Below are 13133 nucleotides of genomic sequence, written 5' to 3'. Positions count from 1 at the left end.
CACCAAATTTCATCATGGTCTCTCCACTCTAAGCGTTTTCCAATATTTCCAGCTCCCCCCTCCAACTCCCTCGAATGTCACCGGATCCGGTCGGAATTTAAAATAAGAGCTCTGAGATACGAGATCCTTCTAAATATCAAATTTCATCAGATCTGATCACCCTTTCGTAAGTTAAAAACACCTCATTTTTCTAATTTTTCTGAATTAACCATTTTCCACTCCTTCCCCAGATGGTCGAACCGGGGGAACGACAATTTCTAATTTAATCTGGTGTAGTCCCTGATACGCCTGTCAAATTTCTTTGTCCTAGCTTATCTGGAAGTGTCTGAACCAGTAAAACCAGGATTGATAGACAGACGGACAAAAATTGTGATTGCTTTATGTCACTTGGTAAATAACAAGTGCCATAAAAATATGTGAAGCCAAGGTCACATCAGAACTGACATACCTTTGGCCCAACTTTGGTGAACCATTTACAAATGATAGCTGAGTGGCTGGGAGACCATAAAAGAATTCTCCCAAGGTCACGATCTTTACCTTGGCAAAGATTTATGTTTATCAATTGTAGAGGCTTAACTGGATAAATATATATATATATATATATATATATATATATATATATATATATATATATATATATATATATATATATATATATATATATATATATATATATATATATATATATATATATATATATATATATTATATATGTCTCTAGGTGAAAAAATGCCTTCGAGTGACGGATTTAATGTCCCACAGCGTAAATTAAATGATAAAAATCTAGAGAAATATTTGTTTTCCCATCATCAAGTCAATGTTAGTCAATTAACACCAGACATTCAGGGTTGCCTTGGTAGGGTTATTTAAAGTGCCAAAACCCTATAGGCAAGTGTGTATTCTCCTGTAAGCCCTTGTGTTGGGTGGTCACCTTTGAACTATTTGTCTTATTTATTGTTTTTAATATTTGGTATATGACAACTTATACTTATTTACAACACGCCTGCCTGTTCATGGATTATTTTTTGCAGTTGATTATGTATAACTATGCTGCTTGACCTATGTAATTGGATGGAGGAGTAGGGTTTAGGCCTTATTCAAGTACTGATCTATATTAATTACTGAAGTAGGAAAACAGTCTTCCTTTCTCCTTCTGTCTGTCTTTTCTGTTTATATAGTTAAAATTTTATTTTATTTCACTTTTTTATTTTTTGTATACATTATCTTGTATTTATTATTCATTATATTTTATATATTCTTTTATTATTTAATATTTATTATTATTTTCTATAGTTTATATTTTTTATGTTTGGTTTTATGGTGTATGTTTGTTTCTGTGTTTTTTTCTGTTTTACTGGTGACTTCTTTTTCACTATAGTATTATTCCAAAATTACCCACTATATATATTATTTATCAATAGTAATATATATATATATATATATATATATATATATATATATATATATATATATATATATATATATATATATATATATATACACAATGAACACACCACTGCCCAAGACTAGCAATTATAAATCTAAACTATTTTCATCCTGACAAGGCACATAGTCACTGTCATTACCAGATTCCTCCATCTTACTTCCTAATTGGGGCCAACCATTCTGTGACCCAAACCAAATATTTACAATACAGAATAACAAAACAAACCACTTTGAATAACAATAATAATACAAGTATTCAGACATGTAGCAAGACACTGAGAAACAATATCAGTCTACCAAAATAAAAATACATGTGGATTGAATAATTCTTTGATTGTTTTAATGGTGAAATTGTGTTTTAGAAACGAAAATAAACCTAAATAATTGCAAGCAAGTCCAAATCACGGGAAGCATAGAATTAAACCAGTAGCTACTGCAAGTGTAAACCACAGAATACCCAGTCATACTTTTCGAGAATTAAAAATTAGAAGATGGTAGTTTATCATCATTGTCTAGTTCTAAAATGAACTAAAAATAGAATATGAAGCACAGAGACGGTTTAAAAGGCCATTGAGAGATTTTGCTCAATAATCTGACAAACAAACTACACCTGCTTGCATATACACCCTTCTCAACAAGGTTGGTATTGCAATCATTGTTGTTGTGTAAATAGAAAAAACATTGTTATAAAGCTAAAGTAGTGTCTGTTTTTTTCCCATGTCTCAGTGTGGTAGCAAAATGATAAACTTTGCACAAGACAAACTAGGCAGTCTGAGGGAAAAAATGGTTTCATTTTCATGTCCTTGATATTCAAAATGTTAATCGCTATTGAAGGGAACTCTTTTCACTACTTTTGACCTACAAAAAAAGGTGTTGTGTTGGATAGATTTGCATTATTCTGCTTCTACGAGATATACAGATTTTGTTAATCTTGTTTAATGGTCCAGGTCACTATTAAAAATGTTTTATTTAATTGCTGTAATGGAAATTCCATGTCAAAAATAGTACACAATTCAGTGCACGAAAATTTGAAATATATATGGTTTACAACTACCAGCAACTCACTCCAGCACAAACCTATGCAAATCAACAAGCACTCCTTCTCCATCTCAATTTATTCAAAGCCTCCTTCCTGACACCCTCCAAAGAAGTTCCAATTTCCTCCCATCTTTTTGGAGACAAACTGCTTTTTTGTCCTTATATGGTTGGCCAACAAGGATGATCTTTGGCAATGTTCATCCTTCATCCACAGAATGGGCCCAAGCCATCTTAACCTTTCTTTCATTATATTCCTGTAAAGAATGATCCAGCCATATTTTTTGAGTAGTTTACTACTTGAAATGTGGTAGATATCCAAGATAAACCATAGAAAATGTCTCTGGTAAACATCTAGCAAATCCTCCTCTGTATTTTCGAGTGCCTAAACTTAGGAAACATACTTGACCACTGTCATCAATTAAGCTTCAGATATTCCAATCTTGGTTTACAGACTATCTTCTTATCCTTCAGAACTTTTTACAGGTGAGAAAATACACCCTTGGCTTTAGCTATTATACTTCTAACACATTCACTATACCCACCGCCTTTACTAATCATACAGCTAAAGTAAGTGAACCTGTCCAATAAATTAATTTTTTGTTACCCTAACACTATATCTAGGCTTTCACTCACACCCAATTTTAGAAATTTAGTCTTTTTAACATTAATTTTCAAACATATTCTCGGACCCTAAACTCTATGATACTCTAAAATTCTGTCCATTTTGCCAATATTTCATCTAAGATAGTCAAACTATCAGCAATATCTAAGTCTAGGAGAGGTTCGCTTCCCCATTTGATTCTGTTGCCTCCCATGGCCCTTGTTGTGATCCTTAGGACAACATCAAACAAAGTAATCTATATGAATAGGGGTAGAATATTATCTTGCTTGTAATAAGGTTTGGAGAATATGTTTGATTATTAGGAGATGTACAGGACTAAGGTTTAGTGGTATGTCATAAGGAATGATATAAGTAATTATTTTAAATGTTTTAGTCCTGAGAATTTTAAAGTATGTGAAATTGTTTTCTTCCTGATGCATCCCTCTTCCTGATCCTAAAATTTGCTTTTAAATTATTAAGAAGAAAAAATATGGTAAAGGCTAAGTATGACACCTTTTCAAAAGAAGGAATGCTAGAACAAACAGGGGAGTGTTTTAGATTGCTAAACTTGTTCTCATTTTAATTTTTATTTGTATTTTAAAAATTCGTCTCTAGCCTCACCCCTCTAATCCTCTAATTAATACCTAGGCTATATAGAAAATTAATCACTAAGGCTAAACTGGATGTCTCCAAGTTCACACAAAGTAACCATTCTTCCAGTAGCTTAATCAATAGAAAGAGCAACACACTAATATATTATTATGGCTGTACATCTTTTCAGCAAGAGAGAGGGGGAGGATTTTCAGGCTGACAGCTAATATGATGAAAAGGTAAATTAAAAAAAGAGCCTAATGGTAAAATTATTAAGATCTTTTGAAATCACTCTCCTAAAATCATACAGCCACATCACAAACTTACTTAATACAAGAGTGTCAGCAGACATGATTCTACTTGACTTTTCTAAAGCTTTTGACAAAGTTTGTCACAAGCAACTTGTATTTATATTATGTGCAGTTAGACTTGAAGAGAAATCCCTGCTCTGCATCCTTTTTTTTTCTTTTATCTACAATTTCAATGTGTTCAGTTATTTGACAACTCTGATAACCATACTCTTTCTTCCTCTACATATATTTTGAGTGGAGTTCCTCAGGAAAGTGTTTTAAAGTCCTGTCCCATTTAATATCTTCATCAACAATGCTCTATCAATTATCAACTTAAAAAAAAACTCTCTATCCTTAAACTACCTTAAACTGAATGTCAAGAAAGATAAGGTGATGATGAGCCTACTGTGGAACATCTTCATGGTGGTGCAAAATGACTTTGGCTTAGCATCCCAGGTTAGCATGCACCCTGCATTAGCTCAGTCCAAATCAACTCCTTTCTTAAATGTATCTATAGTTTGGGACTGGATGGGCACTTCACAGAGGTTGTTCAAGCAAGGGATACAGGCCCTAGTTCTGTGAAGATTAACTTACAGGATCATCAGTTTCATTAGGGACATGCCCTTGTATCATGCCCTTTTCCAAAATAATCTTGGGTAGCTTGATCAAATGGGATGAGAGTTGACTTCTTGAATTTAATGTTGTGAAGTGCTGTATCATTCACTTTGGCAAAATGAATCCTTGTTGCTCTTATTTTTCCATAGGCCAGCCCCTCTCCTCTGTAAATAATAAGGAAATGTTGATGTTACTATTGACAATGAACTAAAATTCAGCACTGCTGCTAAGAGGTCTGCTGCTGGTGCTAGTTCACTATGGAACAGATTAAGTGTTCTCTTTCCACGTATTCCCCTTAAGTCATCAGTCTTCTATATAAGGGACATGTGCATCCTAAGCTTCAAATCAGAATGTCTCTAGCCACCACTTATTTTAAAAAAGACACAAAAGTTCTTGAAGATGTCCAGAGACATGCCACCAAAGTGAAATCTGACCAGCAGGAGGTTTTCTAAGCTGTAAGATTATCAAAGCTCAATCTTCCTACACTTGTTTACAGGAGAAGTAAAGGGGATGCTATATTAGCCTATAAGCTAATTAGGTCTAATACTCTTCAGCATTAATCTCTACTATTGGTCCTAGTTCCTGAACTAGAGGTCATCTCTTGAAACTTGTGAAAGAGCCCACCATATATAGAGTTTACACTCAAATCTTTTCCTCACAAATTGTCAACAGTTGGAACCAACTATCTGAAGAAGTTACAGCTGATGCTATCAAACAAAGGCTAGATACTGAATGATCCTCCAGAGAGCATAAACTCAACTGGGATACAGCTGATCATCTAACTGTACCTGGTCATTAATGAATTTTGAAAACAAATCAATTTATCATTCTGGCACTCTACAAGGAGAAATCCTTAGATTGTTCCAAGCTATAATTTAAGGTAATTTTTGACATGGGATCATGAAGTTTGAACAACATAGCCTAATGAAAGATACAGTCAATCATGGATGAACTTAATCTATATTTATTGCTGTGAAACAGAATAATTGTGGGCTATATAAACTAGAATGTACAGCTAACTTCTGTCTAAATTCAAATTTTGAAAGACCAGATGTTTTCAAAGACTTTCACATCAATAATCTGAGAAGACTTCCAATCCCTACCAACTCTCTGCCATCTGCATGCCCACCTCCTGTCCTTTTTACTGCCCCAAGCCTGGACATCAAAAGGTAAATCATCAACCGCTCCCGCGAGCTCCATGAGGATATACATTTTCGTGGTGACGCATCCAAGACAGAGAGAAAAAGGAGAAAGGCCTTAGTTGAGGAGTTGAAAAAAACGAGGCTGCTCATCGCAGTTGGTAAGCGCCAACCCTCCCCCCTCCAAACCAATCCGCGACAGAAACCTAGTTATATCATTGCATCTTCATGTAAATAGTTGTGTTTCCCTGGCGCTTCGTTTTGATAAACTGTCAGTTGATATTTCTTGTGAAGCTTCATCCAATCCTTCTCCAAATGTTTCCCATGTCAATTTAAGTGTTATTTCTGCTAATGTTAATTCAAATGTTATATCTAATAATTTGCTCTTGTCATTTCAGAATTCAGCAGACTCAAGTTTTTCAAGTACTATATCTGATGTTACCTCTGAGTCTCAACAGCCAAATTTCCCAAGTCAGAATCCCCTTTCTGGGAATACTTTCCGTGTTCTTTCAAGCAATGTTGACTGTCTGACAAATAAGCTTCTAGAAGCTGGAGTGCTTCTTAGGGAAGAAGCAGCTGATGTAGCAAGTTTTGTTGAATTGTTACCAGCAACAGCAACAGCAACGCTTAAAGAAATTTATAATAAAAGTTCTTGTGATATTTACCCAAATTTATCAGCAGTCAGTTGAACCAATCTTATACCAAACCATCTTCTAGACAACACTATAGTGTTTTTTTGTGGATGGTGAAGTCCTCCCTTTGAACGAGTGGCAGACAGTCTGGTTTTATATTATCAATTTTTCCCTTCTTTTTTTTTGATTGTATTAAAGCTTATTCCAATAGGCAATGCATAGAACACCACCTAAAAAAATCCCCCCTGACCCTACCCCAAGTACCACTGAAAACATTCAACCCCTTGGCTGGTCAAGTCAACTTTCTCAAAGCTCACATGAGGGGTCATTGAATAATACAATGGTGGAAGTCGGGGCGTATGTCACAATACAGGATGAGACTGAAAATGAATTTCAGGAGGTCCTATCAAGAAACTCAAAAAAAAGGAAAAAGATTTCACCAATCAAAAATAATACCCCTTCCCATAATCCAACATTCCCCTCACAAAACCTTGGAATTTACTTAAAAATCACTCCAGATACCCCCTTTGAGATAAAAAAGGTAGCTCTTTTGAGGGTTGCAATCTTTAAAATGTTAAAATCAATGTTTTCATTAAACATTAACCGTGATGGATCTCTGCTAATAGCCCTTCAAGATTCTAAATCAGCAGACATATTACAGAATTCAAAATCTCTTCTTAACATACCAATAAAATCTGTTCTCTGGTCCCCAAACCAAAACCCAACTAAAATAGTAGTGTATAACATCCCTCCAGAAATTCCTATTCAGGATCTAAAAGAAGGACTCTCTGACAGAACTGGTAACCCAATCCCAGTAGCTGATGTAACCCAATTGGGTAAACCAGATGCCAATGGCCAAAAGTTAAGCAAGTCTTTCTTATTCACACTAAGAGAAGAAAATAATAACCTGGATCAGATATTCCTATTTGGACAAAGGAAACCCCACAAGCCCTACAAGCCAAAACCTATCCAATGCCAAAAATGTCTAAGACTAGGACACACAAAAAACACATGCAGTGAAACATTACATGAATGCAATTCTTGTAAAAACTCCCACCCCACTGGAATGATAAATTGTAAAAACAATCAGCCAAAATGTATCAACTGCAATGGTCCCCACGATTCTACTAATAAAACTTTATGCCCTGTATATAAAAAACGAGCACTAACACTCCAAATAGCAACAGAAAAAAACATACCTTACCCTTTTGCAGCAATGGAAGCAAATGCAGCTCAATCACACCTGACCAAAAACTTTATGAAACCACCCAACCCTCTCACCCACAGACCAACCATTCTACCAAAAGCATCAAGCACCCCCAATAAGACTCCTTCCTCAAAGCAACCAAGCTCACATTCCTATAAGAGAGGTTCACCCTGGACAAACCTTCCAGCCTCTACAAGTAATGATAGAATATCAGAATGGCCACCTCTCCCGAGTAGAAATGAATCAGAAGTATTAACGGGTATTAATCAAATTATCAACAAAAAGCCAGATGAATATCCAAATGAATTAACACCTAACATGTGCCTATTTATACTAAATTCTAATGCAGTACAGTCAATGAACCTAAAACAACCACAAAAAGCAAAAATAATAAGCGAATTGGCAAAGTTGTACCTACCCAATCACATGCATATCCAAGCAAAAAAAGATCTTGCTCTGCTCCTAGCAAAGCTAAAGATTGATACACAGCAAAATGAAAATTAAAACAACAAAGCAGCATATTTCAATACTTCAGTGGAATGTAAGATCACTTTCAGAAAATAAGTTAAATGAACTTTTATCTTTTATGAATAAAAATTCCATTGATATTGCTTGCCTTCAAGAAACCCATTTGACTAATAACCAACAAACAAAGTTTCCAGGATATACTATCCTGAGAAAGGATAGGTCTTCTCAGAGAAAAGGAGGTGGCGTAGCTATAATTTTAAATAATAATATTAAATTTTGCGGTATTAATTTCCCAGATTTTTCAAATGATGTTGATGTTATTGGCATCAATGTTTGGATAAATAATACAAAAACATACATATTAAGTCTTTATAACCCCAATGGCCAGACTACAGATGCCATGGATTTTTTCACTTATATTACTAATTCTAATATGCTAAAAAACATAATCATCTGCGGGGATTTTAATGCCCACAGTCTTCTGTGGGGGGATAAGCCAGCAAATAAAGCTGGTAAGCTCATTGAAAGATTGATTTCAAATAATGCCGATTTAGCAATTGCTACCCCTCCTAATCTAAATACATATTTTAACCCCAAAAGTGGTAAATTTTCAACTATTGACCTACAAATTGTTTCAATAAATATACTAAATAAAATTTATATTAAGAAAATTGAAAATCTATGCACTGACCATTTTGCAATAGTATCCTCTTTAAATGAACCAGCCAACATTCTCCCACATATCCCTAAATATGTCAACACCAAAGCAAATTGGACCATGTTTAGAAATAAGCTTAATGAAGAAGTCCTAAGTTTAACCCAGAAATCTCATACCTCAGTTGTAACTGCTGACACGTGTGCTGAAGCTATGACATCAATATTAACAAATGCAGCTAATCAAGCTATCCCCAGAACTTCACCTAGGAAAACCATCCCTAAACACACCCCTAAAGCATGGTGGACAAAAGATTGCCAAATTATGTGGAGAATAAAAAATGCAACTAGGAGAGCATACCTAAGAAAACCATCCCCTGACACATATTTAAGTAAATTACAAGCAGAGGCTAACCTCAAGAGAACAATAACTAATGCCAAATATAATTATTGGAATAATTTTGCAAATAATCTTTCCAGAGAAACATCTGAGCCAAGAATACATAGACTTATAAGCAAAATCTGTGGGAAAAAAACATCCTCCAACCCTCTTATGTATGAACTAATACATGAGAATTCCCACTATGATAACGACACTGATAAGGCAAAATTATTTGCCTCCCTTTTCTCAAAGAAGCTAACATCAAAAAACCAAAATATCACCACACAAATCATGACAAATCCTATTTACCAGCCCCGACCAGGTTCAGAATATATAAACCATCCCTTCTCGATACATGAATTGAATAATGCAATTCAGCATATCAAGGCCAATGCTACAAGTAGCTATGATAATATACACCCTATATGGATAAAGAATCTTTCCCCTTTGTACAAACAGGAGCTCCTAAATTGCTATAACCATGCATGGGCTACATCCACATTCCCTAATATCTGGAAATGTTCATCTCTTATACCAATTTTAAAGAAAAATAAACCTAAACATGACCCTCAGTCATATAGACCCATAATGATTACCCCAGTGCTGGGAAAATTAATGGAGAAAATGATTTACCATCGGCTGCTTTGGTTTGTTGAGAAGAATAATCTGATACCTCATACTCAAACTGGCTTCAGGAAACACCACTCATCAACAGATGCTTTCATAGTGTTAACAAATGCAATAAATGAATCCCTATCAAAAAATAATGTCTTAACTGCTGCATTCCTAGATTTTGAAGGAGCTTATGATAATGTTGACCACCAGATTCTATTAGTTAAACTTACAAACCTTGGACTACCCCCCAAACTTGTATCCTTCATAAAATCCTTTATAGAAAACCGAAGTTTCATTGTTTGTGTAGGTTCAGCCTCTTCACCCAAAACTCCAATAACCAAAGGCCTTCCACAGGGTGCAGTCCTGAGCTGCCTCCTATTTTCACTTTTTCTGTGGGACATGAACCTCCCACATACCAATCTACAGTACGCTGACGATCTGGTATTATGGGCAACTGGCAATACCTTCGAGATTACGCATTCAAAGTTGCAAAATGCACTTTTCCAATTTGAAAAGTTCTCCCAAAAGTCCATTTTACCTACTGCACCCACAAAGTCAAAAATTATCCAATTCCACCATAAGCGAAATCATTATGATGCTAGGCTAACATTAAATGGAATACTTATCCCAGAGGACAATCAAATTAATTACCTAGGGCTCATACTTGACCAAAAACTAAATTTCCACCTCCACATCACAAATACAATAAAAAAGTGCTATAGAAAAACAAGAATAATTAAAAGGCTACTAGCCACACCTTGGGGCTGTAATGAGAAAACACTAATCCAATTTTATAAATCATATATAAGGCCCCATATTGATTATGGCCTCATAGTGTATGGTGCTTGTGCTAAGACCCACATGCAAAAAATCGAAACGACACAAAATGATATAATTCGTCTTATATTTGGTCTTAGGAAACCAACAAAACTAAGTTTCTGCTTACTGAGAGTGGACTATCACCAATAAATGAAAGAAGAAGATCTCTACTAATTAAGTACCTTACAAAAATTGAAGCTAATGATTCTCATACCCTGCATAACTGGTTAAGAAATCCATCTATGTTTAGAGGCGTTGCAAATGAATATGCAAATATCCAGAAGAAGTTCCCAGTGCCAGTAAAATCTATTGCACCCACATTCCCCCAAACCCCCCCTTGGAGTTGGTCAACCCCCATAATAAAGACTGACTTCTCAAAGTGGACCAAAGAACTTACCCCCATTTCTTTTATTCAGAAAAAATTTGCCGAACTAAATAATGTTGCTTATAAAAATTATTTCCAAATTTTTGTAGATGGGTCCAAAATGAATGAGAAAGTGGCAAGCGGAGCTTTCTTCCCAACCCATAATATCGCTTTAGGAGAGAGATTACAAGATAATTCATCTGTAATGTCTGCCGAGCTAAACGCCATAATCATGGCACTAGATTTCCTCATGGTTAATGAATATATGAAAGTTAATATTAAAAATATTATAATATATTCTGATTCTTTGTCAAGCCTAGAGCTTCTTTCGTCAGCTTCTCAAAATAAGATGGATATTGACACATTTCTTTGTCTTAGGATTATTGATATTTTTGCTACAAAAGGTATTTTAACTCATATACAGTATATTCCAAGCCACTCAGGTATAATAGGTAACCATAAGGCAGATGAAATAGCCAAAAATGCTTTAAATATTGACCAGCCAAGTGGGAGACCAATCCCCATTAGAGATATTTACCGCTGGAGATTTACAGAGGTACTGATAATTAATAAGAATCCTACCCCATCACCTTTCCCAAGTAAGCACCTTTCCAAGATTTATCATAGGATTTGGTCAGGTTCAAATGGGCTAAATTTTCAGGCATTTTCATATCAGATTCCTAATTCAAGTGGCGAAGTTCCCTCGTCCCCCCTTTGCAGGTCATGTAATCTTAAGAATGAAACAATAGATCACTGCCTATTTGAATGTAATATGCTGACGTCTGCACAGTATACCCTGCGACGTAAAATGTTAGAATGCTTCAAACACCACAAAATTCCACCAACAGCCAAGAGTCTTGCTGACCATACTCTCCCGCAGAGCACAGAGATCAATATATACTCTCTTATAATTCAACTGCTGGTATCAAAAGATATACTTCAAGAAATCTGAGCAGATACAAATCATACAAGACAAACCAGCTCCATAGCTCTGTCGATCTCACAGAGTGAGCCAAAAGGAAAAGGGCTAAATAGTATCAACTGAAAAGCCCGTCTGCTGAATAAGAAGAAGAAGAAGTTACCAAAACATAGTTTTTTGGTGGTTACTGATACATCCCTACAGATCTTGGGATATCAACTATTTAGCAACTTGGAGCACCCAAATTGTTGAAGAGGAGTTGGTGTTTATGTAAGAGATAGTATCCAGGTTAGTGTTGTAAATCCTACTATGCTTGATATATCTTTGATAGAAAGTGTATGGCTTGATATCTCCATTGCTAATAAAAATTTGCGTCTTGGGTGCGTTTATTGAATTCCCAGTGCTCCTTCCCTTGAAGATAGTGAATTGGCCCTCAAAACTATCATTGATAAAATGACATCTTCAATATCCCTTCCTAGCTCATTTGAGTTAATAATCACTGGAGATTTTAATTTTCCAGCAATTGAGTGGGTTGAAGGAACTGGACATTTTTCATCTAATAGTAGAGATTCACCTTTTTTATCTTGCCTATCAAATAATTTTCTTCATCAGACTATTGATAAGCCTACACGCTATAGAGCTGATCAGAATCCCTTGCTGTTAGACCTCGTCATTTTGCATGATACTGATTCCCTCATTTGTAATGATTATTTACTGCCAATTGCTAGTAGTGACCACCTAGTTATTCTGTCTGTGTTTTCCCTAAATAGTAGTCCTCAACCTAAATTTCGTCCTTAGACTTTCACCGACTATGAGGCAATACAGCAGGAACTTTCATCTGCAAACTGGTCAATGCTTATAACCAGTGACATCAATGAGTCGTGATTAAATTTCTAAAAAACTCTTCTTGCTCTTGAAAAGAAGCACTCCAGGGTTATTTTTAGGAAACAGCCCAAAACACTTCCCTTCCTCACTAAGGAAGTTAAGAAGCTGATTAACCAGAAATCTAGAGCTTGGAAACGGTATATGAAGAAGAGAAACCAGGAGATCCTGTCATTTTATAAGACAGTAGAAAATCATGTAACAGATTTTGTAAAAAAAACTGAAATCAGCCTACGAGGAAAAATTAGCTTCTGAGATCAAGTTGAACCCAAGATCTTTTTGGAGACATGTCTCTTCTAAAAACCCAAATCATCATACTATTCCTGACCTTGTTGACCAAAGTGTACTACACTCATCTCCAATATATAAGGCTGACATTCTAAATGCACAATTTGCTTCTGCCTTTACCCAAAATTCAGGTACCTCCTCACCAGATCCTCCATTGTATGAAGTGCTTTTCCCTACGCCTGA

The 13133-nt window shown here is 35.4% G+C and overlaps 1 protein-coding gene across 8 annotated transcripts in view; it reads right to left on the bottom strand.

Moving 5' to 3' along the window:
• The window catches only part of LOC136040211 (zinc finger protein 271-like), a 31221-nt gene that overhangs the window by 15558 nt on the left and 2530 nt on the right, over positions 1-13133 (bottom strand). Inside the window, exon 2 of one of the 8 annotated variants that reach the window (XM_065724397.1) lies at positions 2524-2738. The exons of the other annotated variants lie outside the window; for them this stretch is intronic. The gene's annotated coding sequence lies outside the window, so the exon portion shown is untranslated. The remainder of the gene's footprint in view (positions 1-2523; positions 2739-13133) is intronic. 8 annotated transcript variants of the gene reach the window in all.

The sequence above is a fragment of the Artemia franciscana genome, chromosome 20 (genome assembly GCF_032884065.1).
Source record: "Artemia franciscana chromosome 20, ASM3288406v1, whole genome shotgun sequence".
NCBI classification, from domain to species: Eukaryota; Metazoa; Arthropoda; class Branchiopoda; order Anostraca; family Artemiidae; genus Artemia; species Artemia franciscana.
Note: the sequence above shows the minus strand (reverse complement) of the source record. Positions and strands in the feature narration are given on the sequence as shown.